A 7,342-nucleotide genomic window follows, 5' to 3' on the forward strand; every position below is an offset into this window, starting at 1 on the left:
AAAAGTCATCCTAACCATAGTGATGCATATAGTCATCATGTCTAAGCGATTATTGGAATTCACTGTAATAAAGAACGTGGTTGTCTATGCCTTAGGCTGCTGTAGGCATAGCAGTTTCCAAAGCAACTAGAGGAATAAGCCCTTCTGACCAAATTCTTATTTATGAACTGCCCAAAACCTGTGCCTCTCTGAACCATGTAGATTGCAAAATCTTGAATGATGTGAAACTTGGCAACAAAACACTTAGATCTCAGCTACCATATAATTTCTCATCAAGCATTGTCATCCATACCATGTCTTAGCTTCCCCTTCTCCTAAACCTTCTTTTGGTTAGCAAAGGAAATAGTTCTGTATATGAAATGCTCCATAGAAAGTATTTTTAGTCATGGAAAGAGTAATGAACATTTTCTAATAATATACTGCTTCTTTTCACTTCCATTTTTCTCCTGTTCCACATTTAGAACTATTTTTCAACCCATATCCACCACTGACTCAGCCTAGCAACTGCAACAAGCATAGACAAGAGCAAGTAACAGAACAATTAAATTAATTTTAAGGTGCTTGCATACAATGGTCTGCATAGATATGAAAATATTTTTTTCAGATGTGGCCCAACTATACCTCTAACTTACAGAAAGGAGTGTGGGTAAGACAGCAACAATGAGAGAGGGGAAAAGTAATATTACATCCTGTCACTTACACCTCTGTACTATTATACCAATTGTATTACAGGGAATGGGGACAGTAGCTTTCTTCAGCATCATAAAATAAATGTGGTAATAGCTCTGTTGTTGGAGATACATCACCCTGGGATTTTCAAGACAACTCAGTACCTACAAGCTGCAACCAAAAAGTATGGGTATTACTTGGTTTGGAGTTGTTGTGAAAATCTAGCCCTCTATCGATTAGTTTTCTATAGTTCCTTTTTGCTTCTTGGCCAGACTGGACAAGCACCAAGTTTTCCTAATTTCCCACAGCTTTGTGCTCCCTCCTCTTTAACTGCTTATGGGGGATTGAATAGCTTAGGAGAATGGCAATAAGGAAAGAATATATCCATGTGCCGGAATGCATTTAGATGCATCTGGATGTACCTCTCTGCAGTCCGTGGTGTCTGTATGGTTATGCAGAACTGCCTCAGTTCACTCTATTGATTCTGCTTCTATTGTTATATGAAATGATGCTCGCTCTATTTCTTCGACAGCTGATATCAATACACACTCTAGGAAAATGAGTTTTAGACTTTATTCTGTGTGTTTTACACGTTAAAATGAGGAAAACTAATCACTACTGAAAAATATAGCTCCTTGTGCTGAAGATAGCATCTCTTCTACAGCTCTGGTGTATCAATTAAAATACAATCCATTGTATTTTAATAATGGATGAGAAATAGAGGGATAATTGAAGTAAACCTGGATAGAGAAGATTTCCTTGAATTTGCCATAGTTTTTTCTACATACTTGGAGCAATTTAGAGTACCTGATAGATAAAATACTGTAATTCATATTAAAAAATGAAATATGATAGGTTTGTGAAAAATCTAATATTTTAATCTTTCATAATATTTTGATGATGAAATTAATTGGAACATATTTGAATGTAATCCAGAGACCCCAATACTTGGGTTTACTAAAATTCTAAGAGTCTTTCAAGAACCAGAACTATACTTACTTTTTGGCCCAATAGAGGGAAGGTGCATGTGTGCAGAGCAGGGGCAGATCTGTGGGAGAGAATGAATTGGGTAATAGATATGGCTGAAGTGTGAATCACTTCTTCACTGAGATCCACAGGTTAAGGACAGACATTACACATAAACTAGCTTAAATGATCAGAAACCGGTTCAAACCTGTAACAGAACAGCTATTCAGTGCACAAAAACCAGTTTCAAAGTGGCTGAAACTGGTTTCAGATAAACCTGGTTGAATGTAGTATCAGACTTAACTGATTTGGTTCAAGCCAGTTTATGCAATGTCTATTCCAGACCCCTTCCTGGTTTAACTTAAACCTGAGTCACCCAGCATCTCAGATGCTTTGCAGCCCTGGGCAGGGATCTCTGCTCCAGAGAACAGGCTGACCTACCCCTCTGCTCCCTGGCTGGAGCTCTGGAAGACACTGAAGGCACATCAGTGTCTGTCTATCTTTCTCCTGCCTTCTCCCCCTTCATCACTCCCCACTCAGGCAGGGATTCCCCCCTCCCCTCTCCCACATCACGGATGGTAGCCAGCATGTGGTATGCTAGCTAATTCTGAGAGGTGCCTGTGTAAGACAGGACAAAGGAGACAGGACAGTGCCTGCTTAGGGCTTTTTGGAAGCAATCAACAAGTCAGCTGGTAATGTCCCTCCATTCCTTTCTTGGAAAGGTTGTTTAAGAAGTGTTTAAACTAATGAGCAAGGCTTTTGTTTTTTTGCTGGGGTGCTAAATGTTGTTATCAGCTCCCTGTGTAACAACCTGCTGTGTAAATAAATGCTGTGTGACTTCCTGCAGGTTCTCTTGCTGGTCAGAAGCAGCAAGGTGTGGGAACCCTCCCTAATCAGAGATCCTACTGGGGCCTGGCCACACCCCTCCCTCAGCTCAGCACTGTGGAAGGGAAGGGAGGGCTTCTCTAGCCCCCCTAGCTTCTAACCTGAGCCACTGCAGGCATGCACAGGCATTTCTTCAGTCCAGAGGGGATGTCTGTACCGCTGCAAACCTATTCAGCTTAGCCAGGTTAGACTAACCTGCAAAAATGGAGTCAATTCAGGCTCTGGCTTTTTGAATGTCTGTCCATAGTCCTAACAGCTTAGGTCTATCCAAATGCACTTATCCCTCAAGGGACAATTCTATAATACCCTGTTATTAATTCAGTCCTGTAATAGTGTCTGTTTGGGCAGATGCAAGATTTGAAGTGATCTCAAAGAGACATATGTTCTGTTCCTAATTCTTTTCACTGCTGGAATCAGGGAAAGGGTAACTCCTTTCTGTGAAGGCCAGGAGGATGGCATCACAGATTTTCCTACTCTCTGCTTTGCTGATTAAGGAAAGGTTATGGTTATTAGCACCAGTATGCGCTCGTGAAAATCCACTGGGCTAGGTACTGTTTTAAAGAAAATGAGGCCAGAGTAAATGATGTTGCCAGAACACTACCCTCCAAAGGGTGCACTAGCATGAACTTGTGTGCTCCTTCCTCCTCAGCACCAGGCTCATAATATAAGGTTGATCAGAGGCCAGACTTTAAATATAGGCGAAATAGCCGTGACTGCTGAAAAGCAGCATCATTCATGACAATGATACCACAGAGAACTGATACATTAGTTCTGTGAGCTGTAGCTTTAAGTGCCTGTGAGCAACATTTCTCCATGCACCCAAAGTTTTGAAATATCATCCTTTTTATATACATGAATCATATTTATTAGTAGTTTATGGGAAACTCTCCATGACGTCTCATTAGCTCTCTTCCATCTTGGTTCTGTGAACTACCCTTGCATGGCAGAAGTGCCCCTATCACACACTAAGTCATGTTTCAGAATGCCAATTGCATTTACTTGCGGATGCTTTTTAAAAAAAGAAGGAAAAAAAACTTAGATGCCTAACGCTAGGGCATAATTCTTTTGAGAATAGAACACTTTGCTGTACAGAGTCAGCAGTAAAAAATAATTGGATGTTGGACAGCTTGGGGATGTTCATATAAATATATTAAAAGAAATATTTGTCAGTTGTGAACTTTTAGATCACTTAAGATAGAAACATGGTATAAGTCATGTTCATTGCAATGAGAAGTAGGTCTTTATTCTTTGTCAGCCTGCCATCTCTTGCATTTAGCTCAGCCTCCTCTCAAAGACTCAGTACAAAACAGCATGTATCAGATGGCCTTCTGATAAAGATAAGAAGCCAGCTCACACAACAGATGATAGAAAGAAAGTTAACCGTGTAATGGATCACACGTTTTTATGGATCTTTCCATTCTTTTCCTCTCCCTAATTTTAGAAACAGACTATGAATAACTTGTCTTAACTTGATAGCCCATAAGTCTTGACCTAGTGTTAAGAGACCAAACATAAAAACTGGTGATTTGGGGCTCTTTAGCTTTGGGGTACCTATTTTGAAAAATGTTAGAGAGACCAAGTAGTCAGAATAAGTTAAGCATTTGCCCTTTGAGAGTCAGCCCCTTTAAAGTTAAGATGACAACAGTTCCTGATCACTGTTTGAAAATACAAGTTTATTTGTATGAAAGAAAAGAAAATATAAAGTAATCAAGAAAAACAGGCTCTTGATGGTTCTACCAAGTACAGCACAATTGCGGGTCTATACACTTAGAAATGTAGATATCTAGTTTTTCCTCTTGGTGCACTCCCCAAAATAATTGATAAGGATGCTTGCAGAAAAAGGAGAAAGTATATTATCATTATTAAAGATGTTATCTTTACTATAACTATCTTAACTATACTATTATTTTATTATTAAAGACATTATGTCTTTATTATGAAAAACATACAAAACTTCTGTAATAGGTCTAGTTTATGATATTTTGGCAGTGATAATGTACATTTAATTCACTAAAACAATATACCTTTTAATATCCATCTATCCAAGTAGCACTCCTATGCTTCTGCCCATCAGCATATTTGAGTGCCTTTCACAAAAATCAATACCAATTGTAAAATCCCTACCAGAAGTTCTGAAGTTTATAGTACTTTTCTTTTTTTCAGATTACAGACTATGCTTGCTGGGGGAAGTTTTGTGGTTTTGACCTTGTTTTGATTGAGCAGACTGTCAATTCTTGTCAATCAATCCATTGTCAATGTCAGTCTCAGACGTTTCTCCTCAGCTCTGGAATTTCTGCCCTCTTAAGGCCCATTAGACCCCAAGCATAGACACCTTTCAGAAGTCCTGCAAGACCTTCCTATCTGGATAAGCATTTAGCAAACAAAGCTAGGCTCAGGTATTGTTAAATAGATCTCTGTTTTATGTTAATATTCAAGTTCCCCTTTCAAGTTGTTTATTTCTCCTGTCACTCATTTTCTCCTGTCACGCTTTAGGTATCCAGTTCTCTTACTGTAAATCAACCTGAGCTTTTGTTGGGAAGGGCAGCATATAAGTCAAATAAATAAATATGTATATACACGCATAAATACTTAGTAGTAGGGTTAGAGCAGGGGTAGACAACCCCCAGCATGGGTGCCACAGCATGGCATTTTGCTTGGCACGCATGCTTTGGGGCAGATGGTGGGGAAGGGGGTTGAGTCTGCATTGCTATAACAAGGCTCCTCACAGCTCCCCCACCATCAGCTCCTGGCATGCCAACATCTTACAGGTTGAGGTATGGGTGTTATTGGCACACTTCCCAAAAACATTGCTGACCCCAGGTTAGAGTGTTGTGGTAGCTGTGATAGTCCAAAAATATGTGAGAGAAATGTTAGAAATGCTTTTCAGTTATACCTGAGAGAGGACATTTTGTGCATGAAAGATTCTCCTCAACTATCCAGTTTGTCTAATAAAATATTTCATCAAAAAAACCCTTGAGTCTCACAGTGTTTAGTATCATTCCATATAGTAGAAAGACTTTTCAGTTGCTGTAAGTTTTGTAATATTTTTTCTAATAAAAGTTAGGCTCTGGATTTTCAACTGATTTCATGTGGAACTTCATTCCATACATTGTTCCAATATTTTAAAACAATACAAACTACATTATTTGCAGGAAAGAGGTGATGCATGGTTTTATCATATAGCAGCAGAACATGACACCTTTATAGACATGAAGAAAGTTTTTTGAAGCATGTTGGAATCTGATACAAAAAACATATATGCAATATTTGAAGATCGTCATTATATGCTTGATATGCTTGATAATCACTGAGAATTTTATATTCTTCAGTGAGGGAAGATGTCTACTGATAGCAAATCGGATCACTCAGAGCAACATAAGCTTACTCTAAATTTTCATAACAACCTAAAGCAATTTCCAGGATAGGTTTATTTGTTCTAATTCCTCCCACACTTAACCATTCTCAAATCCTTTTGCAGATTCTTTGAAACTCTCTATGAAGTCAGTCTTGTGCTATAAATATTTCACATACCATATATTCTGATAAAGGGTGTTTGTACCTGAAAGCTTGCAAAGAAGAATTCTTCCAGCTATTTTAGTTGATCTATTAAAACATATCGGATTTACTCAAATAACCTTGTCTCACATACCATATAGGAGTTTTTGGGTTGTGTAGACTTGTGAAGTATGTTTTATAGTGAATTTAGAAATTTTCACTAGGAGAAGTAAAACAGTATGACCAATACAGATGTATGCACACACACGGAAGGGTGAGGTGGAAGTGATGATTGCTAGAGGTAACCATTATCCACAGCTGAGAAGTAAAACAACAGCTGCTACCCTTAGGCAGTAGCAACACAGGAGTTATAGGACTAATCCCATTCTTAATTAGTCTCTTGCAATTCCAGAACAATTCCATTGTTACTGGTGTAATTGAGAGCAGAATAAAGGAAATAAGACACATAGGCTAAGAACAGATATTCAAAAAGCCTGAGGTGGAATCAGTCTAACTTACATGGTTTTCTGTAAGCAGCCTAGCGTGGATTGGTAGCGATCAGTATATACGTTTACTCTTTGGGGGAGGTTGGCATGCAGGGGGCCTGTAGTTTCCAAGGCCAACAGGTTGGGTCACTCTTGCACATATCCCAGCATGTAGTGTGGGCTCCCTGGGCTGGCAGAGACTCTCAAGTGTAGCTGAATGGTTTAGCCATCCCTGATTGGCTGACAGGCATGGGCTTGCATGCCCCAACCCCATGCCACATTATTGCTGACCTTCCCCACACCCAGCCCTAGGTTTCCAGGAGAGCCTCAGAGCAAGTGCTTACCATTGTGACTTGCACATGTCTCCACATCCTGGCCTAACCATACTCCACCATAGTGTCATGCCACCCACAACAAAGTAGGGAGACCTAGGAGCTGAGGAGTGTCCTGCTGGTTGCCCTGCATGACTTCATAGTTTCATAGTTTCTAGGGTCAGAAGGGACCTGAGCAGATCATCTAGTACGACCCCCTGCCACGGCAGGAAAGAATACTGGAGTCAAATGACCCCAGCAAGACGTTCATCTAACCTCTTCTTAAACACCCTTAGGGTAGGAGCCTGCACCACTTCTCTTGGAAGCTGGTTCCAGACCCTAGCCTCCCTGACCCTGAAGTAGCGCCTCCTGATATTTAACCTAAACCTACCCTCTGCCAGCTTGTGACCGTTATTCCTGGTCACTCCTGGCAGTCACTCCTCGGGGGAACAGGGACTCCCCCAATGCCTGCTGATCCCCCCTGACTAGTTTATAACAGGCCACAAGATCCCCCCTCAGCCTTCTCTTTTG

At 40.2% G+C, this 7,342-nt stretch overlaps 1 long non-coding RNA gene across 1 annotated transcript in view; it reads left to right on the top strand.

The window, feature by feature from the left end:
* The first annotated feature begins 269 nt into the window (after nucleotides 1-269).
* The window catches only part of LOC109324564, an 8,305-nt gene continuing 1,232 nt past the window's right edge, over nucleotides 270-7,342 (top strand). The window contains exon 1 of the long non-coding RNA XR_002104960.1: nucleotides 270-281. This is a non-coding gene — a long non-coding RNA (uncharacterized LOC109324564). The remainder of the gene's footprint in view (nucleotides 282-7,342) is intronic.

Source organism: Crocodylus porosus, unplaced genomic scaffold, assembly GCF_001723895.1.
Source record: "Crocodylus porosus isolate Cpor-Errol unplaced genomic scaffold, CroPor_comp1, whole genome shotgun sequence".
Classification (NCBI taxonomy): Eukaryota; Metazoa; Chordata; order Crocodylia; family Crocodylidae; genus Crocodylus; species Crocodylus porosus.